The following is a 21,608-nucleotide window of genomic DNA, read 5'->3' on the forward strand; positions in this document are numbered from 1 at the left end:
TCTCAGAACTGAGCAAGTGGAGAGACGTTCGTTCATCTAGCACCAAGGGAACGAGTTGCAAGAGACACTTTTTCTCTGCTTTCTCAGTCTGTTTCCTAGTGGCGGTTTGAAGTTCCTGCAGTTTTCACTGTAAAACCGAGGTGGAGCTTCTACCTCCCCATATATATGTATGGAATGGAGTTTGCAACTGAAAAGAAACTTTGTGTTCCCAACAAGCTAGGTGAAGGACGGCTTTCACACACACTTATCTCTCAGAACTGAGCAAATGGAGAGACGTTCATTCATTTAGCACCAAGGAAACGGTTTGAAGGCGACACTTTTTCTCTGCATTCTCAGTCTGTTTCCTAGTGACGGTTTTAAGTTCCTGCAGATTTCACTGTAAAACCGAGTTGGAGCTAGTACCTCCCCATATATATGTATGGAATGGGGTTTGCAACTGAAAAGAAACTTTGTGTTCCCAACAAGCTAGGTGAAGGAAGGCTTTCACACACAGTTATCTCTCAGAACTGAGCAAGTGGAGAGACGTTCGTTCATCTAGCACCAAGGGAACGAGTTGCAAGAGACACTTTTTCTCTGCTTTCTCAGTCTGTTTCCTAGTGGCGGTTTGAAATTCCTGCAGTTTTCACTGTCAAACCGAGTTGGAGCTTGTACCTCCCCATATATATGTATGGAATGGAGTTTGCAACTGAAAAGAAACTTTGTGTTCCCAACAAGCTAGGTGAAGGACGGCTCTCACACACACTTATCTCTCAGAACTGAGCAAGTGGAGAGACGTTCATTCACTTAGCACAAAGGAAACGGTTTGAAGGAGACACTGTTTCTCTGCATTCTCAGTGTGTTTCCTAGTGACGGTTTTAAGTTCCTGCAGATTTCACTGTTAAACCGAGTTGGAGCTAGTACCTCCCCATATATATGTATGGAATGGAGTTTGCAACTGAAAAGAAACTTTGTGTTCCCAACAAGCTAGGTGAAGGAAGGCTTTCACACACACTTATCTCTCAGAACTGAGCAAGTGGAGAGACGTTCGTTCATCTAGCACCAAGGGAACGGGTTGCAGGAGACACTTTTTCTCTGCTTTCTCAGTCTGTTTCCTAGTGCCGGTTTGAAGTTCCTGCAGTTTTCACTGTCAAACCGAGTTGGAGCTAGTACCTCCCCATATATATGTATGGAATGGAGTTTGCAAATGAAAAGAAACTATGTGTTCCCAACAAGCTAGGTGAAGGACGGCTTTCACACACACTTATCTCTCAGAACTGAGCAAGTGGAGAGACGTTCGTTCATCTAGCACCAAGGGAACGGGTTGCAGGAGACACTTTTTCTCTGCTTTCTCAGTCTGTTTCCTAGTGCCGGTTTGAAGTTCCTGCAGTTTTCACTGTAAAATCGAGGTGGAGCTTCTACCTCCCCATATATATGTATGGAATGGAGTTTGCAACTGAAAAGAAACTTTGTGTTCCCAACAAGCTAGGTGTAGGAAGGCTTTCACTCACACTTATCTCTCAGAACTGAGCAAGTGGAGAGACGTTCGTTCATCTAGGACCAAGGGAACGGGTTGCAGGAGACACTTTTTCTCTGCTTTCTCAGTCTGTTTCCTAGTGCCGGTTTGAAGTTCCTGCAGTTTTCACTGTAAAACCGAGTTGCAGCTAGTACCTCCCCATATATATGTATGGAATGGAGTTTGCAACTGAAAAGAAACTTTGTGTTCCCAACAAGCTAGGTGAAGGACGGCTTTTACACACACTTATCTCTCAGAAATGAGCAAGTGGAGAGACGTTCGTTCATCTAGCACCAAGGAAACGGTTTGAAGGAGAAACTTTTTCTCTGCATTCTCAGTCTGTTTCCTAGTGACGGTTTTAAGTTCCTGCAGATTTCACTGTAAAACCGAGTTGGAGCTTGTACCTCCCCATATACATGTATGGAATGGAGTTTGCAACTGAAAAGAAACTTTGTGTTCCCAACAAGCTAGGTGAAGGACGGCTTTTACACACACTTATCTCTCAGAAATGAGCAAGTGGAGAGACGTTCGTTCATCTAGCACCAAGGAAACGGTTTGAAGGAGAAACTTTTTCTCTGCATTCTCAGTCTGTTTCCTAGTGACGGTTTTAAGTTCCTGCAGATTTCACTGTAAAACCGAGTTGGAGCTTGTACCTCCCCATATACATGTATGGAATGGAGTTTGCAACTGAAAAGAAACTTTGTGTTCCCAACAAGCTAGGTGAAGGAAGGCTTTCACACACACTTATCTCTCAGAACTGAGCAAGTGGAGAGACGTTCGTTCATCTAGCACCAAGGGAACGGGTTGCAGGAGACACTTTTTCTCTGCTTTCTCAGTCTGTTTCCTAGTACCGGTTTGAAGTTCCTGCAGTTTTCACTGTAAAACCGAGTTGGAGCTTGTACCTCCCCATATACATGTATGGAATGGAGTTTGCAACTGAAAAGAAACTTTGTGTTCCCAACAAGCTAGGTGAAGGAAGGCTTTCACACACACTTATCTCTCAGAACTGAGCAAGTGGAGAGACGTTCGTTCATCTAGCACCAAGGGAACGGGTTGCAGGAGACATTTTTCTCTGCTTTCTCAGTCTGTTTCCTAGTGCCGGTTTGAAGTTCCTGCAGTTTTCACTGTAAAATCGAGGTGGAGCTTCTACCTCCCCATATATATGTATGGAATGGAGTTTGCAACTGAAAAGAAACTTTGTGTTCCCAACAATCTAGGTGTAGGAAGGCTTTCACTCACACTTATCTCTCAGAACTGAGCAAGTGGAGAGACGTTCGTTCATCTAGGACCAAGGGAACGGGTTGCAGGAGACACTTTTTCTCTGCATTCTCAGTCTGTTTCCTAGTGCCGGGTTGAAGTTCCTGCAGTTTTCACTGTAAAACCGAGTTGGAGCTAGTACCTCCCCATATATATGTATGGAATGGAGTTTGCAACTGAAAAGAAACTTTTTGTTCCCAACAAGCTAGGTGAAGGAAGTCTTTCACACACACTTATCTCTCAGAACTGAGCAAGTGGAGAGACGTTCGTTCATTTAGCACAAAGGGAACGGGTTGCAGGAGACACTTTTTCTCTGCTTTCTCAGTCTGTTTCCTAGTGCCGGTTTGAAGATCCTGCAGTTTTCACTGTCAAACCGAGTTGGAGCTAGTACCTCCCCATATATATGTATGGAATGGAGTTTGCAACTGAAAAGAAACTTTGTGTTCCCAACAAGCTAGGTGAAGGACGGCTTTTACACACACTTATCTCTCAGAAATGAGCAAGTGGAGAGACGTTCGTTCATCTAGCACCAAGGAAACGGTTTGAAGGAGACACTTTTTCTCTGCATTCTCAGTCTGTTTCCTAGTGACGGTTTTAAGTTCCTGCAGATTTCACTGTAAAACCGAGTTGGATCTAGTACCTCCCCATATATATGTATGGAATGGAGTTGGCAACTGAAAAGAAACTTTGTGTTCCCAACAAGCTAGGTGAAGGAAGGCTTTCATACACAGTTGTCTCTCAGAACTGAGCAAGTGGACAGACGTTCGTTCATCTAGCACCAAGGGAACGGGTTGCAGGAGACACTTTTTCTCTGCTTTCTCAGTCTGTTTCCTAGTGCCGGTTTGAAATTCCTGCAGTTTTCACTGTCAAACCGAGTTGGAGCTTGTACCTCCCCATATATATGTATGGAATGGAGTTTGCAACTGAAAAGAAACTTTGTGTTCCCAACAAGCTAGGTGAAGGAAGGCTTTCACACACACTTATCTCTCAGAACTGAGCAAGTGGAGAGACGTTCGTTCATCTAGCACCAAGGGAACGGGTTGCAGGAGACACTTTTTCTCTGCTTTCTCAGTCTGTTTCCTAGTGCCGGTTTAAAGTTCCTGCAGTTTTCACTGTCAATCCGAGGTGGAGCTTCTACCTCCCCATATATATGTAAGGAATGGAGTTTGCAACTGAAAAGAAACTTTGTGTTCCCAACAAGCTAGGTGAAGGACGGCTTTCACACACACTTATCTCTCAGAACTGAGCAAGTGGAGAGACGTTCGTTCATCTAGCACCAAGGGAACGGGTTGCAGGAGACACTTTTTCTCTTCTTTCTCAGTCTGTTTCCTAGTGCCGGTTTGAAATTCCTGCAGTTTTCACTGTCAAACCGAGTTGGAGCTTGTTCCTCCCCATATATATGAATGGAATGTAGTTAGCAACTGAAAAGAAACTTTGTGTTCCCAACAAGCTAGGTGAAGGAAGGCTTTCACACACAATTATCTCTCAGAACTGAGCAAGTGGAGAGACGTTCGTTCATCTAGCACCAAGGGAACGGGTTGCAGGAGACAATTTTTCTCTGCTTTCTCAGTCTGTTTCCTAGTGCCGGTTTGAAGTTCCTGCAGTTTTCACTGTAAAACCGAGGTGGAGCTTCTACCTCCCCATATATATGTATGGAATGGAGTTTGCAACTGAAAAGAAACTTTGTGTTCCCAACAAGCTAGTTGAAGGACGGCTTTCACACACACTTATCACTCAGAATTGAGCAAGTGGAGAGACGTTCGTTCATCTAGCACCAAGGGAACGGGTTGCAGGAGACACTTTTTCTCTTCTTTCTCAGTCTGTTTCCTTGTGCCGGTTTGAAGTTCCTGCAGTTTTCACTGTCAAACCCAGTTGGAGCTAGTACCTCCCCATATATATGTATGGAATGGAGTTTGCAACTGAAAAGAAACTTTGTGTTCCCAACAAGCTAGGTGAAGGAAGGCTTTCACACACACTTATCTCTCAGAACTGAGCAAGTGGAGAGACGTTCGTTCATCTAGCACCAAGGGAACGGGTTGCAGGAGACACTTTTTCTCTGCTTTCTCAGTCTGTTTCCTAGTGCCGGTTTAAAGTTCCTGCAGTTTTCACTGTCAATCCGAGGTGGAGCTTCTACCTCCCCATATATATGTATGGAATGGAGTTTGCAACTGAAAAGAAACTTTGTGTTCCCAACAAGCTAGGTGAAGGACGGCTTTCACACACACTTATCTCTCAGAACTGAGCAAGTGGAGAGACGTTCGTTCATCTAGCACCAAGGGAACGGGTTGCAGGAGACACTTTTTCTCTTCTTTCTCAGTCTGTTTCCTAGTGCCGGTTTGAAATTCCTGCAGTTTTCACTGTCAAACCGAGTTGGAGCTTGTTCCTCCCCATATATATGAATGGAATGTAGTTAGCAACTGAAAAGAAACTTTGTGTTCCCAACAAGCTAGGTGAAGGAAGGCTTTCACACACAATTATCTCTCAGAACTGAGCAAGTGGAGAGACGTTCGTTCATCTAGCACCAAGGGAACGGGTTGCAGGAGACAATTTTTCTCTGCTTTCTCAGTCTGTTTCCTAGTGCCGGTTTGAAGTTCCTGCAGTTTTCACTGTAAAACCGAGGTGGAGCTTCTACCTCCCCATATATATGTATGGAATGGAGTTTGCAACTGAAAAGAAACTTTGTGTTCCCAACAAGCTAGTTGAAGGACGGCTTTCACACACACTTATCACTCAGAATTGAGCAAGTGGAGAGACGTTCGTTCATCTAGCACCAAGGGAACGGGTTGCAGGAGACACTTTTTCTCTTCTTTCTCAGTCTGTTTCCTTGTGCCGGTTTGAAGTTCCTGCAGTTTTCACTGTCAAACCCAGTTGGAGCTAGTACCTCCCCATATATATGTATGGAATGGAGTTTGCAACTGAAAAGAAACTTTGTGTTCCCAACAAGCTAGGTGAAGGACGGCTTTCACACACACTTATCTCTCAGAACTGAGCAAATGGAGAGACGTTCCTTCATTTAGCACCAAGGAAACGAGTTGCAAGAGACACTTTTTCTCTGCTTTCTCAGTCTGTTTCCTAGTGACGGTTTTAAGTTCCTGCAGATTTCACTGTAAAACCGAGTTGGAGCTAGTACCTCCCCATATATATGTATGGAATGGGGTTTGCAACTGAAAAGAAACTTTGTGTTCCCAACAAGCTAGGTGAAGGAAGGCTTTCACACACAGTTATCTCTCAGAACTGAGCAAGTGGAGAGACGTTCGTTCATCTAGCACCAAGGGAACGAGTTGCAAGAGACACTTTTTCTCTGCTTTCTCAGTCTGTTTCCTAGTGGCGGTTTGAAATTCCTGCAGTTTTCACTGTCAAACCGAGTTGGAGCTAGTACCTCCCCATATATATGTATGGAATGGAGTTTGCTACTGAAAAGAAACTTTGTGTTCCCAACAAGCTAGGTGAAGGACGGCTCTCACACACACTTATCTCTCAGAACTGAGCAAGTGGAGAGACGTTCATTCATTTTGCACAAAGGAAACGGTTTGAAGGAGACACTTTTTCTCTGCATTCTCAGTCTGTTTCCTAGTGACGGTTTTAAGTTCCTGCAGATTTCACTGTTAAACCGAGTTGGAGCTAGTACCTCCCCATATATATGTATGGAATGGAGTTTGCAACTGAAAAGAAACTTTTTGTTCCCAACAAGCTAGGTGAAGGAAGGCTTTCACACACACTTATCTCTCAGAACTGAGCAAGTGGAGAGACGTTCGTTCATCTAGCACCAAGGGAACGGGTTGCAGGAGACACTTTTTCTCTGCTTTCTCAGTCTGTTTCCTAGTGCCGGTTTGAAGTTCCTGCAGTTTTCACTGTCAAACCGAGTTGGAGCTAGTACCTCCCCATATATATGTATGGAATGGAGTTTGCAACTGAAAAGAAACTATGTGTTCCCAACAAGCTAGGTGAAGAACGGCTTTCACACACACTTATCTCTCAGAACTGAGCAAGTGGAGAGACGTTCGTTCATCTAGCACCAAGGGAACGGGTTGCAGGAGACACTTTTTCTCTGCTTTCTCAGTCTGTTTCCTAGTGCCGGTTTGAAGTTCCTGCAGTTTTCACTGTAAAATCGAGGTGGAGCTTCTACCTCCCCATATATATGTATGGAATGGAGTTTGCAACTGAAAAGAAACTTTGTGTTCCCAACAAGCTAGGTGTAGGAAGGCTTTCACTCACACCTATCTCTCAGAACTGAGCAAGTGGAGAGACGTTCGTTCATCTAGGACCAAGGGAACGGGTTGCAGGAGACACTTTTTCTCTGCTTTCTCAGTCTGTTTCCTAGTGCCGGTTTGAAGTTCCTGCAGTTTTCACTGTAAAACCGAGTTGGAGCTAGTACCTCCCCATATATATGTATGGAATGGAGTTTGCAACTGAAAAGAAACTTTTTGTTCCCAACAAGCTAGGTGAAGGAAGTCTTTCACACACACTTATCTCTCAGAACTGAGCAAGTGGAGAGACGTTCGTTCATTTAGCACAAAGGGAACGGGTTGCAGGAGTCACTTTTTCTCTGCTTTCTCAGTCTGTTTCCTAGTGCCGGTTTGAAGTTCCTGCATTTTTCACTGTAAAATCGAGGTGGAGCTTCTACCTCCCCATATATATGTATGGAATGGAGTTTGCAACTGAAAAGAAACTTTGTGTTCCCAACAAGCTAGGTGAAGGACGGCTTTCACACACACTTATCTCTCAGAAATGAGCAAGTGGAGAGACGTTCGTTCATCTAGCACCAAGGAAACGGTTTGAAGGAGACACTTTTTCTCTGCATTCTCATTCTGTTTCCTAGTGACGGTTTTAAGTTCCTGCAGATTTCACTGTAAAACCGAGTTGGAGCTAGTACCTCCCCATATATATGTATGGAATGGAGTTGGCAAATGAAAAGAAACTTTGTGTTCCCAACAAGCTAGGTGAAGGAAGGCTTTCACACACAGTTATCTCTCAGAACTGAGCAAGTGGACAGACGTTCGTTCATCTAGCACCAAGGGAACGGGTTGCAAGGGACAGTTTTTCTCTGCTTTCTCAGTCTGTTTCCTACGGCCGGTTTGAAATTCCTGCAGTTTTCACTGTCAAACCGAGTTGGAGCTTGTACCTCCCCATATATATGTATGGAATGGAGTTTGCAACTGAAAAGAAACTTTGTGTTCCCAACAAGCTAGGTGAAGGACGGCTTTCACACACACTTATCTCTCAGAACTGAGCAAGTGGAGAGACGTTCGTTCATGTAGCACCAAGGGAACGGGTTGCAGGAGACACTTTTTCTCTGCTTTCTCAGTCTGTTTCCTAGTGCCGGTTTGAAGTTCCTGCAGTTTTCACTGTCAAACCGAGGTGGAGCTTCTACCTCCCCATATATATGTATGGAATGGAGTTTGCAACTGAAAAGAAACTTTGTGTTCCCAACAAGCTAGGTGAAGGAAGGCTTTCACACACATTTATCTCTCAGAACTGAGCAAGTGGAGAGACGTTCGTTCATCTAGCACCAAGGGAACGGGTTGCAGGAGACACTTTTTCTCTGCTTTCTCAGTCTGTTTCCTAGTGCCGGTTTGAAGTTCCTGCAGTTTTCACTGTAAAATCGAGGTGGAGCTTCTACCTCCCCATATATATGTATGGAATGGAGTTTGCAACTGAAAAGAAACTTTGTGTTCCCAACAATCTAGGTGTAGGAAGGCTTTCACTCACACTTATCTCTCAGAACTGAGCAAGTGGAGAGACGTTCGTTCATCTAGGACCAAGGGAACGGGTTGCAGGAGACACTTTTTCTCTGCTTTCTCAGTCTGTTTCCTAGTGCCGGTTTGAAGTTCCTGCAGTTTTCACTGTAAAACCGAGTTGGAGCTAGTACCTCCCCATATATATGTATGGAATGGAGTTTGCAACTGAAAAGAAACTTTTTGTTCCCAACAAGCTAGGTGAAGGAAGTCTTTCACACACACTTATCTCTCAGAACTGAGCAAGTGGAGAGACGTTCGTTCATTTAGCACAAAGGGAACGGGTTGCAGGAGACACTTTTTCTCTGCTTTCTCAGTCTGTTTCCTAGTGCCGGTTTGAAGTTCCTGCAGTTTTCACTGTCAAACCGAGTTGGAGCTAGTACCTCCCCATATATATGTATGGAATGGAGTTTGCAACTGAAAAGAAACTTTGTGTTCCCAACAAGCTAGGTGAAGGACGGCTTTTACACACACTTATCTCTCAGAAATGAGCAAGTGGAGAGACGTTCGTTCATCTAGCACCAAGGAAACGGTTTGAAGGAGACACTTTTTCTCTGCATTCTCAGTCTGTTTCCTAGTGACGGTTTTAAGTTCCTGCAGATTTCACTGTAAAACCGAGTTGGAGCTAGTACCTCCCCATATATATGTATGGAATGGAGTTGGCAACTGAAAAGAAACTTTGTGTTCCCAACAAGCTAGGTGAAGGAAGGCTTTCATACACAGTTGTCTCTCAGAACTGAGCAAGTGGACAGACGTTCGTTCATCTAGCACCAAGGGAACGGGTTGCAAGGGACAGTTTTTCTCTGCTTTCTCAGTCTGTTTCCTAGTGGCGGTTTGAAATTCCTGCAGTTTTCACTGTCAAACCGAGTTGGAGCTTGTACCTCCCCATATATATGAATGGAATGTAGTTAGCAACTGAAAAGAAACTTTGTGTTCCCAACAAGCTAGGTGAAGGAAGGCTTTCACACACAATTATCTCTCAGAACTGAGCAAGTGGAGAGACGTTCGTTCATCTAGCACCAAGGGAACGGGTTGCAGGAGACAATTTTTCTCTGCTTTCTCAGTCTGTTTCCTAGTGCCGGTTTGAAGTTCCTGCAGTTTTCACTGTAAAACCGAGGTGGAGCTTCTACCTCCCTATATATATGTATGGAATGGAGTTTGCAACTGAAAAGAAACTTTGTGTTCCCAACAAGCTAGTTGAAGGACGGCTTTCACACACACTTATCACTCAGAATTGAGCAAGTGGAGAGACGTTCGTTCATCTAGCACCAAGGGAACGGGTTGCAGGAGACACTTTTTCTCTGCTTTCTCAGTCTGTTTCCTCGTGCCGGTTTGAAGTTCCTGCAGTTTTCACTGTCAAACCCAGTTGGAGCTAGTACCTCCCCATATATATGTATGGAATGGAGTTTGCAACTGAAAAGAAACTTTGTGTTCCCAACAAGCTAGGTGAAGGACGGCTTTCACACACACTTATCTCTCAGAACTGAGCAAATGGAGAGACGTTCCTTCATTTAGCACCAAGGAAACGGTTTGAAGGCGACACTTTTTCTCTGCATTCTCAGTCTGTTTCCAAGTGACGGTTTTAAGTTCCTGCAGATTTCACTGTAAAACCGAGTTGGAGCTAGTACCTCCCCATATATATGTATGGAATGGGGTTTGCAACTGAAAAGAAACTTTGTTTTCCCAACAAGCTAGGTGAAGGAAGGCTTTCACACACAGTTATCTCTCAGAACTGAGCAAGTGGAGAGACGTTCGTTCATCTAGCACCAAGGGAACGAGTTGCAAGAGACACTTTTTCTCTGCTTTCTCAGTCTGTTTCCTAGTGGCGGTTTGAAATTCCTGCAGTTTTCACTGTCAAACTGAGTTGGAGCTTGTACCTCCCCATATATATGTATGGAATGGAGTTTGCAACTGAAAAGAAACTTTGTGTTCCCAACAAGCTAGGTGAAGGACGGCTCTCACACACACTTATCTCTCAGAACTGAGCAAGTGGAGAGACGTTCATTCATTTAGCACAAAGGAAACGGTTTGAAGGAGACACTTTTTCTCTGCATTCTCACTGCGTTTCCTAGTGACGGTTTTAAGTTCCTGCAGATTTCACTGTTAAACCGAGTTGGAGCTAGTACCTCCCCATATATATGTATGGAATGGAGTTTGCAACTGAAAAGAAACTTTGTGTTCCCAACAAGCTAGGTGAAGGAAGGCTTTCACACACACTTATCTCTCAGAACTGAGCAAGTGGAGAGACGTTCGTTCATCTAGCACCAAGGGAACGGGTTGCAGGAGACACTTTTTCTCTGCTTTCTCAGTCTGTTTCCTAGTGCCGGTTTGAAGTTCCTGCAGTTTTCACTGTCAAACCGAGTTGGAGCTAGTACCTCCCCATATATATGTATGGAATGGAGTTTGCAAATGAAAAGAAACTATGTGTTCCCAACAAGCTAGGTGAAGGACGGCTTTCACACACACTTATCTCTCAGAACTGAGCAAGTGGAGAGACGTTCGTTCATCTAGCACCAAGGGAACGGGTTGCAGGAGACACTTTTTCTCTGCTTTCTCAGTCTGTTTCCTAGTGCCGGTTTGAAATTCCTGCAGTTTTCACTGTCAAACCGAGTTGGAGCTTGTACCTCCCCATATATATGAATGGAATGGAGTTAGCAACTGAAAAGAAACTTTGTGTTCCCAACAAGCTAGGTGAAGGAAGGCTTTCACACACAATTATCTCTCAGAACTGAGCAAGTGGACAGACGTTCTTTCATCTAGCACCAAGGGAACGGGTTGCAGGAGACAATTTTTCTCTGCTTTCTCAGTCTGTTTCCTAGTGCCGGTTTGAAGTTCCTGCAGTTTTCACTGTAAAACCGAGGTGGAGCTTCTACCTCCCCATATATATGTATGGAATGGAGTTTGCAACTGAAAAGAAACTTTGTGTTCCCAACAAGCTAGGTGAAGGACGGCTTTCACACACACTTATCTCTCAGAACTGAGCAAATGGAGAGACGTTCATTCATTTAGCACCAAGGAAACGGTTTGAAGGCGACACTTTTTCTCTGCATTCTCAGTCTGTTTCCTAGTGACGGTTTTAAGTTCCTGCAGATTTCACTGTAAAACAGAGTTGGAGCTAGTACCTCCCCATATATATGTATGGAATGGGGTTTGCAACTGAAAAGAAACTTTGTGTTCCCAACAAGCTAGGTGAAGGAAGGCTTTCACACACAGTTATCTCTCAGAACTGAGCAAGTGGAGAGACGTTCGTTCATCTAGCACCAAGGGAACGAGTTGCAAGAGACACTTTTTCTCTGCTTTCTCAGTCTGTTTCCTAGTGGCGGTTTGAAGTTCCTGCAGTTTTCACTGTAAAACCGAGGTGGAGCTTCTACCTCCCCATATATATGTATGGAATGGAGTTTGCAACTGAAAAGAAACTTTGTGTTCCCAACAAGCTAGGTGAAGGACGGCTTTCACACACACTTATCTCTCAGAACTGAGCAAATGGAGAGACGTTCATTCATTTAGCACCAAGGAAACGGTTTGAAGGCGACACTTTTTCTCTGCATTCTCAGTCTGTTTCCTAGTGACGGTTTTAAGTTCCTGCAGATTTCACTGTAAAACCGAGTTGGAGCTAGTACCTCCCCATATATATGTATGGAATGGGGTTTGCAACTGAAAAGAAACTTTGTGTTCCCAACAAGCTAGGTGAAGTAAGGCTTTCACACACAGTTATCTCTCAGAACTGAGCAAGTGGAGAGACGTTCGTTCATCTAGCACCAAGGGAACGAGTTGCAAGAGACACTTTTTCTCTGCTTTCTCAGTCTGTTTCCTAGTGGCGGTTTGAAATTCCTGCAGTTTTCACTGTCAAACCGAGTTGGAGCTTGTACCTCCCCATATATATGTATGGAATGGAGTTTGCAACTGAAAAGAAACTTTGTGTTCCCAACAAGCTAGGTGAAGGACGGCTCTCACACACACTTATCTCTCAGAACTGAGCAAGTGGAGAGACGTTCATTCACTTAGCACAAAGGAAACGGTTTGAAGGAGACACTTTTTCTCTGCATTCTCAGTGTGTTTCCTAGTGACGGTTTTAAGTTCCTGCAGATTTCACTGTTAAACCGAGTTGGAGCTAGTACCTCCCCATATATATGTATGGAATGGAGTTTGCAACTGAAAAGAAACTTTGTGTTCCCAACAAGCTAGGTGAAGGAAGGCTTTCACACACACTTATCTCTCAGAACTGAGCAAGTGGAGAGACGTTCGTTCATCTAGCACCAAGGGAACGGGTTGCAGGAGACACTTTTTCTCTGCTTTCTCAGTCTGTTTCCTAGTGCCGGTTTGAAGTTCCTGCAGTTTTCACTGTCAAACCGAGTTGGAGCTAGTACCTCCCCATATATATGTATGGAATGGAGTTTGCAAATGAAAAGAAACTATGTGTTCCCAACAAGCTAGGTGAAGGACGGCTTTCACACACACTTATCTCTCAGAACTGAGCAAGTGGAGAGACGTTCGTTCATCTAGCACCAAGGGAACGGGTTGCAGGAGACACTTTTTCTCTGCTTTCTCAGTCTGTTTCCTAGTGCCGGTTTGAAGTTCCTGCAGTTTTCACTGTAAAATCGAGGTGGAGCTTCTACCTCCCCATATATATGTATGGAATGGAGTTTGCAACTGAAAAGAAACTTTGTGTTCCCAACAAGCTAGGTGTAGGAAGGCTTTCACTCACACTTATCTCTCAGAACTGAGCAAGTGGAGAGACGTTCGTTCATCTAGGACCAAGGGAACGGGTTGCAGGAGACACTTTTTCTCTGCTTTCTCAGTCTGTTTCCTAGTGCCGGTTTGAAGTTCCTGCAGTTTTCACTGTAAAACCGAGTTGCAGCTAGTACCTCCCCATATATATGTATGGAATGGAGTTTGCAACTGAAAAGAAACTTTGTGTTCCCAACAAGCTAGGTGAAGGACGGCTTTTACACACACTTATCTCTCAGAAATGAGCAAGTGGAGAGACGTTCGTTCATCTAGCACCAAGGAAACGGTTTGAAGGAGAAACTTTTTCTCTGCATTCTCAGTCTGTTTCCTAGTGACGGTTTTAAGTTCCTGCAGATTTCACTGTAAAACCGAGTTGGATCTAATACCTCCCCATATATATGTATGGAATGGAGTTGGCAACTGAAAAGAAACTTTGTGTTCCCAACAAGCTAGGTGAAGGAATGCTTTCACACACAGTTGTCTCTCAGAACTGAGCAAGTGGACAGACGTTCGTTCATCTAGCACCAAGGGAACGGGTTGCAAGGGACAGTTTTTCTCTGCTTTCTCAGTCTGTTTCCTAGTGCCGGTTTGAAATTCCTGCAGTTTTCACTGTCAAACCGAGTTGGAGCTTGTACCTCCCCATATATATGTATGGAATGGAGTTTGCAACTGAAAAGAAACTTTGTGTTCCCAACAAGCTAGGTGAAGGACGGCTTTCACACACACTTATCTCTCAGAACTGAGCAAGTGGAGAGACGTTCGTTCATGTAGCACCAAGGGAACGGGTTGCAGGAGACACTATTTCTCTGATTTCTCAGTCTGTTTCCTAGTGCCGGTTTGAAATTCCTGCAGTTTTCACTGTCAAACCGAGTTGGAGCTTGTACCTCCCCATATATATGTATGGAATGGAGTTTGCAACTGAAAAGAAACTTTGTGTTCCCAACAAGCTAGGTGAAGGAAGGCTTTCACACACACTTATCTCTCAGAACTGAGCAAGTGGAGAGACGTTCGTTCATCTAGCACCAAGGGAACGGGTTGCAGGAGACACTTTTTCTCTGCTTTCTCAGTCTGTTTCCTAGTACCGGTTTGATGTTCCTGCAGTTTTCACTGTAAAACCGAGTTGGAGCTTGTACCTCCCCATATACATGTATGGAATGGAGTTTGCAACTGAAAAGAAACTTTGTGTTCCCAACAAGCTAGGTGAAGGAAGTCTTTCACACACACTTATCTCTCAGAACTGAGCAAGTGGAGAGACGTTCGTTCATTTAGCACAAAGGGAACGGGTTGCAGGAGACACTTTTTCTCTGCTTTCTCAGTCTGTTTCCTAGTGCCGGTTTTAAGTTCCTGCAGATTTCACTGTTAAACCGAGTTGGAGCTAGTACCTCCCCATATATATGTATGGAATGGAGTTTGCAACTGAAAAGAAACTTTGTGTTCCCAACAAGCTAGGTGAAGTAAGGCTTTCACACACACTTATCTCTCAGAACTGAGCAAGTGGAGAGACGTTCGTTCATCTAGCACCAAGGGAACGGGTTGCAGGAGACAATTTTTCTCTGCTTTCTCAGTCTGTTTCCTAGTGCCGGTTTGAAGTTCCTGCAGTTTTCACTGTCAAACCGAGTTGGAGCTAGTACCTCCCCATATATATGTATGGAATGGAGTTTGCAAATGAAAAGAAACTATGTGTTCCCAACAAGCTAGGTGAAGGACGGCTTTCACACACACTTATCTCTCAGAACTGAGCAATTGGAGAGACGTTCGTTCATCTAGCACCAAGGGAACGGGTTGCAGGAGACACTTTTTCTCTGCTTTCTCAGTCTGTTTCCTAGTGCCGGTTTGAAGTTCCTGCAGTTTTCACTGTAAAATCGAGGTGGAGCTTCTACCTCCCCTTATATATGTATGGAATGGAGTTTGCAACTGAAAAGAAACTTTGTGTTCCCAACAAGCTAGGTGTAGGAAGGCTTTCACTCACACTTATCTCTCAGAACTGAGCAAGTGGAGAGACGTTCGTTCATCTAGGACCAAGGGAACGGGTTGCAGGAGACACTTTTTCTCTGCTTTCTCAGTCTGTTTCCTAGTGCCGGTTTGAAGTTCCTGCAGTTTTCACTGTAAAACCGAGTTGGAGCTAGTACCTCCCCATATATATGTATGGAATGGAGTTTGCAACTGAAAAGAAACTTTTTGTTCCCAACAAGCTAGGTGAAGGAAGTCTTTCACACACACTTATCTCTCAGAACTGAGCAAGTGGAGAGACGTTCGTTCATTTAGCACAAAGGGAACGGGTTGCAGGAGACACTTTTTCTCTGCTTTCTCAGTCTGTTTCCTAGTGCCGGTTTGAAGTTCCTGCAGTTTTCACTGTCAAACCGAGTTGCAGCTAGTACCTCCCCATATATATGTATGGAATGGAGTTTGCAACTGAAAAGAAACTTTGTGTTCCCAACAAGCTAGGTGAAGGACGGCTTTTACACACACTTATCTCTCAGAAATGAGCAAGTGGAGAGACGTTCGTTCATCTAGCACCAAGGAAACGGTTTGAAGGAGACACTTTTTCTCTGCATTCTCAGTCTGTTTCCTAGTGACGGTTTTAAGTTCCTGCAGATTTCACTGTAAAACCGAGTTGGATCTAGTACCTCCCCATATATATGTATGGAATGGAGTTGGCAACTGAAAAGAAACTTTGTGTTCCCAACAAGCTAGGTGAACGAAGGCTTTCACACACAGTTGTCTCTCAGAACTGAGCAAGTGGACAGACGTTCGTTCATCTAGCACCAAGGGAACGGGTTGCAAGGGACAGTTTTTCTCTGCTTTCTCAGTCTGTTTCCTAGTGCCGGTTTGAAATTCCTGCAGTTTTCACTGTCAAACCGAGTTGGAGCTTGTACCTCCCCATATATATGTATGGAATGGAGTTTGCAACTGAAAAGAAACTTTGTGTTCCCAACAAGCTAGGTGAAGGACGGCTTTCACACACACTTATCTCTCAGAACTGAGCAAGTGGAGAGACGTTCGTTCATCTAGCACCAAGGGAACGGTTTGCAGGAGACACTTTTTCTCTGATTTCTCAGTCTGTTTCCTAGTGCCGGTTTGAAATTCCTGCAGTTTTCACTGTCAAACCGAGTTGGAGCTTGTACCTCCCCATATATATGTATGGAATGGAGTTTGCAACTGAAAAGAAACTTTGTGTTCCCAACAAGCTAGGTGAAGGAAGGCTTTCACACACACTTATCTCTCAGAACTGAGCAAGTGGAGAGACGTTCGTTCATCTAGCACCAAGGGAACGGGTTGCAGGAGACACTTTTTCTCTGCTTTCTCAGTCTGATTCCTAGTACCGGTTTGAAGTTCCTGCAGTTTTCACTGTAAAACCGAGTTGGAGCTAGTACCTCCCCATATATATGTATGGAATGGAGTTTGCAACTGAAAAGAAACTTTTTGTTTCCAACAAGCTAGGTGAAGGAAGTCTTTCACACACACTTATCTCTCAGAACTGAGCAAGTGGAGAGACGTTCGTTCATCTAGCACCAAGGGAACGGGTTGCAGGAGACACTTTTTCTCTGCTTTCTCAGTCTGTTTCCTAGTGCCGGTTTGAAATTCCTGCAGTTTTCTCTGTCAAACCGAGTTGGAGCTTGTACCTCCCCATATATATGTATGGAATGGAGTTTGCAACTGAAAAGAAACTTTGTGTTCCCAACAAGCTAGGTGAAGGAAGGCTTTCACACACATTTATCTCTCAGAACTGAGCAATTGGAGAGACGTTCGTTCATCTAGCACCAAGGGAACGGGTTGCAGGAGACACTTTTTCTCTGCTTTCTCAGTCTGTTTCCTAGTGCCGGTTTGAAGTTCCTGCAGTTTTCACTGTCAAACCGAGGTGGAGCTTCTACCTCCCCATATATATGTATGGAATGGAGTTTGCAACTGAAAAGAAACTTTGTGTTCCCAACAAGCTAGGTGAAGGACGGCTTTCACACACACTTATCTCTCAGAACTGAGCAAGTGGAGAGACGTTCGTTCATTTAGCACCAAGGGAACGGGTTGCAGGAGACACTTTTTCTCTGCTTTCTCAGTCTGTTTCCTAGTGCCGGTTTGAAATTCCTGCAGTTTTCACTGTCAAACCGAGTTGGAGCTTGTACCTCCCCATATATATGAATGGAATGGAGTTAGCAACTGAAAAGAAACTTTGTGTTCCCAACAAGCTAGGTTAAGGAAGGCTTTCACACACAATTATCTCTCAGAACTGAGCAAGTGGAGAGACGTTCGTTCATCTAGCACCAAGGGAACGGGTTGCAGGAGACACTTTTTCTCTGCTTTCTCAGTCTGTTTCCTAGTGCCGGTTTGAAGTTCCTGCAGTTTTCACTGTAAAACCGAGTTGGAGCTAGTACCTCCCCATATATATGTATGGAATGGAGTTTGCAACTGAAAAGAAACTTTTTGTTCCCAACAAGCTAGGTGAAGGAAGTCTTTCACACACACTTATCTCTCAGAACTGAGCAAGTGGAGAGACGTTCGTTCATTTAGCACAAAGGGAACGGGTTGCAGGAGACACTTTTTCTCTGCTTTCTCAGTCTGTTTCCTAGTGCCGGTTTGAAGTTCCTTCAGTTTTCACTGTCAAACCGAGTTGCAGCTAGTACCTCCCCATATATATGTATGGAATGGAGTTTGCAACTGAAAAGAAACTTTGTGTTCCCAACAAGCTAGGTGAAGGTCGGCTTTTACACACACTTATCTCTCAGAAATGAGCAAGTGGAGAGACGTTCGTTCATCTAGCACCAAGGAAACGGTTTGAAGGAGACACTTTTTCTCTGCATTCTCAGTCTGTTTCCTAGTGACGGTTTTAAGTTCCTGCAGATTTCACTGTAAAACCGAGTTGGATCTAGTACCTCCCCATATATATGTATGGAATGGAGTTGGCAACTGAAAAGAAACTTTGTGTTCCCAACAAGCTAGGTGAAGGAAGGCTTTCACACACAGTTGTCTCTCAGAACTGAGCAAGTGGACAGACGTTCGTTCATCTAGCACCAAGGGAACGGGTTGCAAGGGACAGTTTTTCTCTGCTTTCTCAGTCTGTTTCCTAGTGCCGGTTTGAAATTCCTGCAGTTTTCACTGTCAAACCGAGTTGGAGCTTGTACCTCCCCATATATATGTATGGAATGGAGTTTGCAACTGAAAAGAAACTTTGTGTTCCCAACAAGCTAGGTGAAGGACGGCTTTCACACACACTTATCTCTCAGAACTGAGCAAGTGGAGAGACGTTCGTTCATGTAGCACCAAGGGAACGGGTTGCAGGAGACACTTTTTCTCTGATTTCTCAGTCTGTTTCCTAGTGCCGGTTTGAAATTCCTGCAGTTTTCACTGTCAAACCGAGTTGGAGCTTGTACCTCCCCATATATATGTATGGAATGGAGTTTGCAACTGAAAAGAAACTTTGTGTTCCCAACAAGCTAGGTGAAGGAAGGCTTTCACACACACTTATCTCTCAGAACTGAGCAAGCGGAGAGACGTTCGTTCATCTAGCACCAAGGGAACGGTTTGCAGGAGACACTTTTTCTCTGCTTTCTCAGTCTGTTTCCTAGTACCGGTTTGAAGTTCCTGCAGTTTTCACTGTCAAACCGAGTTGGAGCTAGTACCTCCCCATATATATGTATGGAATGGAGTTTGCAACTGAAAAGAAACTTTTTGTTCCCAACAAGCTAGGTGAAGGAAGTCTTTCACACACACTTATCTCTCAGAATTGAGCAAGTGGAGAGACGTTCGTTCATTTAGCACAAAGGGAACGGGTTGCAGGAGACACTTTTTCTCTGCTTTCTCAGTCTGTTTCCTAGTGCCGGTTTAAAGTTCCTGCAGATTTCACTGTTAAACCGAGTTGGAGCTAGTACCTCCCCATATATATGTATGGAATGGAGTTTGCAACTGAAAAGAAACTTTGTGTTCCCAACAAGCTAGGTGAAGGAAGGCTTTCACACACACTTATCTCTCAGAACTGAGCAAGTGGAGAGACGTTCGTTCATCTAGCACCAAGGGAACGGGTTGCAGGAGACACTTTTTCTCTGCTTTCTCAGTCTGTTTCCTAGTGCCGGTTTGAAGTTCCTGCAGTTTTCACTGTCAAACCGAGTTGGAGCTAGTACCTCCCCATATATATGTATGGAATGGAATTTGCAAATGAAAAGAAACTATGTGTTCCCAACAAGCTAGGTGAAGGACGGCTTTCACACACACTTATCTCTCAGAACTGAGCAAGTGGAGAGACGTTCGTTCATCTAGCACCAAGGGAATGGGTTGCAGGAGACACTTTTTCTCTGCTTTCTCAGTCTGTTTCCTAGTGCCGGTTTGAAATTCCTGCAGTTTTCACTGTCAAACCGAGTTGGAGCTTGTACCTCCCCATATATATGTATGGAATGGAGTTTGCAACTGAAAAGAAACTTTGTGTTCCCAACAAGCTAGGTGAAGGAAGGCTTTCACACACACTTATCTCTCAGAACTGAGCAAGTGGAGAGACGTTCGTTCATCTAGCACAAAGGGAACGGGTTGCAGGAGACACTTTTTCTCTGCTTTCTCAGTCTGTTTCCTAGTGCCGGTTTGAAGTTCCTGCAGTTTTCACTGTCAAACCGAGGTGGAGCTTCTACCTCCCCATGTATATGTATGGAATGGAGTTTGCAACTGAAAAGAAACTTTGTGTTCCCAACAAGCTAGGTGAAGGACGGCTTTCACACACACTTATCTCTCAGAACTGAGCAAGTGGAGAGACGTTCGTTCATTTAGCACCAAGGGAACGGGTTGCAGGAGACACTTTTTCTCTGTTTCTCAGTCTGTTTCCTAGTGCCGGTTTGAAATTCCTGCAGTTTTCACTGTCAAACAGAGTTGGAGCTTGTACCTCCCCATATATATGAATGGAATGGAGTTAGCAACTGAAAAGAAACTTTGTGTTCCCAACAAGCTAGGTGAAGGAAGGCTTTCACACACAATTATCTCTCAGAACTGAGCAAGTGGAGAGACGTTCGTTCATCTAGCAACAAGGGAACGGGTTGCAGGAGACAATTTTTCTCTGCTTTCTCAGTCTGTTTCCTAGTGCCGGTTTGAAGTTCCTGCAGTTTTCACTGTAAAACCGAGGTGGAGCTTCTACCTCCCCATATATATGTATGGAATGGAGTTTGCAACTGAAAAGAAACTTTGTGTTCCCAACAAGCTAGTTGAAGGACGGCTTTCACACACACTTATCACTCAGAATTGAGCAAGTGGAGAGACGTTCGTTCATCTAGCACCAAGGGAACGGGTTACAGGAGACACTTTTTCTCTGCTTTCTCAGTCTGTTTCCTAGTGCCGGTTTGAAGTTCCTGCAGTTTTCACTGTCAAACCCATTTGGAGCTAGTACCTCCCCATATATATGTATGGAATGGAGTTTGCAACTGAAAAGAAACTTTGTGTTCCCAACAAGCTAGGTGAAGGACGGCTTTCACACACACTTATCTCTCAGAACTGAGCAAATGGAGAGACGTTCATTCATTTAGCACCAAGGAAACGGTTTGAAGGCGACACTTTTTCTCTGCATTCTCAGTCTGTTTCCTAGTGACGGTTTTAAGTTCCTGCAGATTTCACTGTAAAACCGAGTTGGAGCTAGTACCTCCCCATATATATGTATGGAATGGGGTTTGCAACTGAAAAGAAACTTTGTGTTCCCAACAAGCTAGGTGAAGGAAGGCTTTCACAAACAGTTATCTCTCAGAACTGAGCAAGTGGAGAGACGTTCGTTCATCTAGCACCAAGGAACGAGTTGCAAGAGACACTTTTTCTCTGCTTTCTCAGTCTGTTTCCTAGTGGCGGTTTGAAATTCCTGCAGTTTTCACTGTCAAACCGAGTTGGAGCTTGTACCTCCCCATATATATGTATGGAATAGAGTTTGCAACTGAAAAGAAACTTTGTGTTCCCAACAAGCTAGGTGAAGGACGGCTCTCACACACACTTATCTCTCAGAACTGAGCAAGTGGAGAGACGTTCATTAATTTAGCACAAAGGAAACGGTTTGAAGGAGACACTTTTTCTCTGCATTCTCAGTCTGTTTCCTAGTGACGGTTTTAAGTTCCTGCAGATTTCACTGTTAAACCGAGTTGGAGCTAGTACCTCCCCATATATATGTATGGAATGGAGTTTGCAACTGAAAAGAAACTTTGTGTTCCCAACAAGCTAGGTGAAGGAAGGCTTTCACACACACTTATCTCTCAGAACTGAGCAAGTGGAGAGACGTTCGTTCATCTAGCACCAAGGGAACGGGTTGCAGGAGACACTTTTTCTCTGCTTTCTCAGTCTGTTTCCTAGTGCCGGTTTGAAGTTCCTGCAGTTTTCACTGTAAAACCGAGTTGGAGCTAGTACCCCCCCATATATATGTATGGAATGGAGTTTTCAACTGAAATGAA

The sequence above is a fragment of the Camelus bactrianus genome, chromosome 3 (genome assembly GCF_048773025.1).
Source record: "Camelus bactrianus isolate YW-2024 breed Bactrian camel chromosome 3, ASM4877302v1, whole genome shotgun sequence".
Taxonomy (NCBI): Eukaryota; Metazoa; Chordata; class Mammalia; order Artiodactyla; family Camelidae; genus Camelus; species Camelus bactrianus.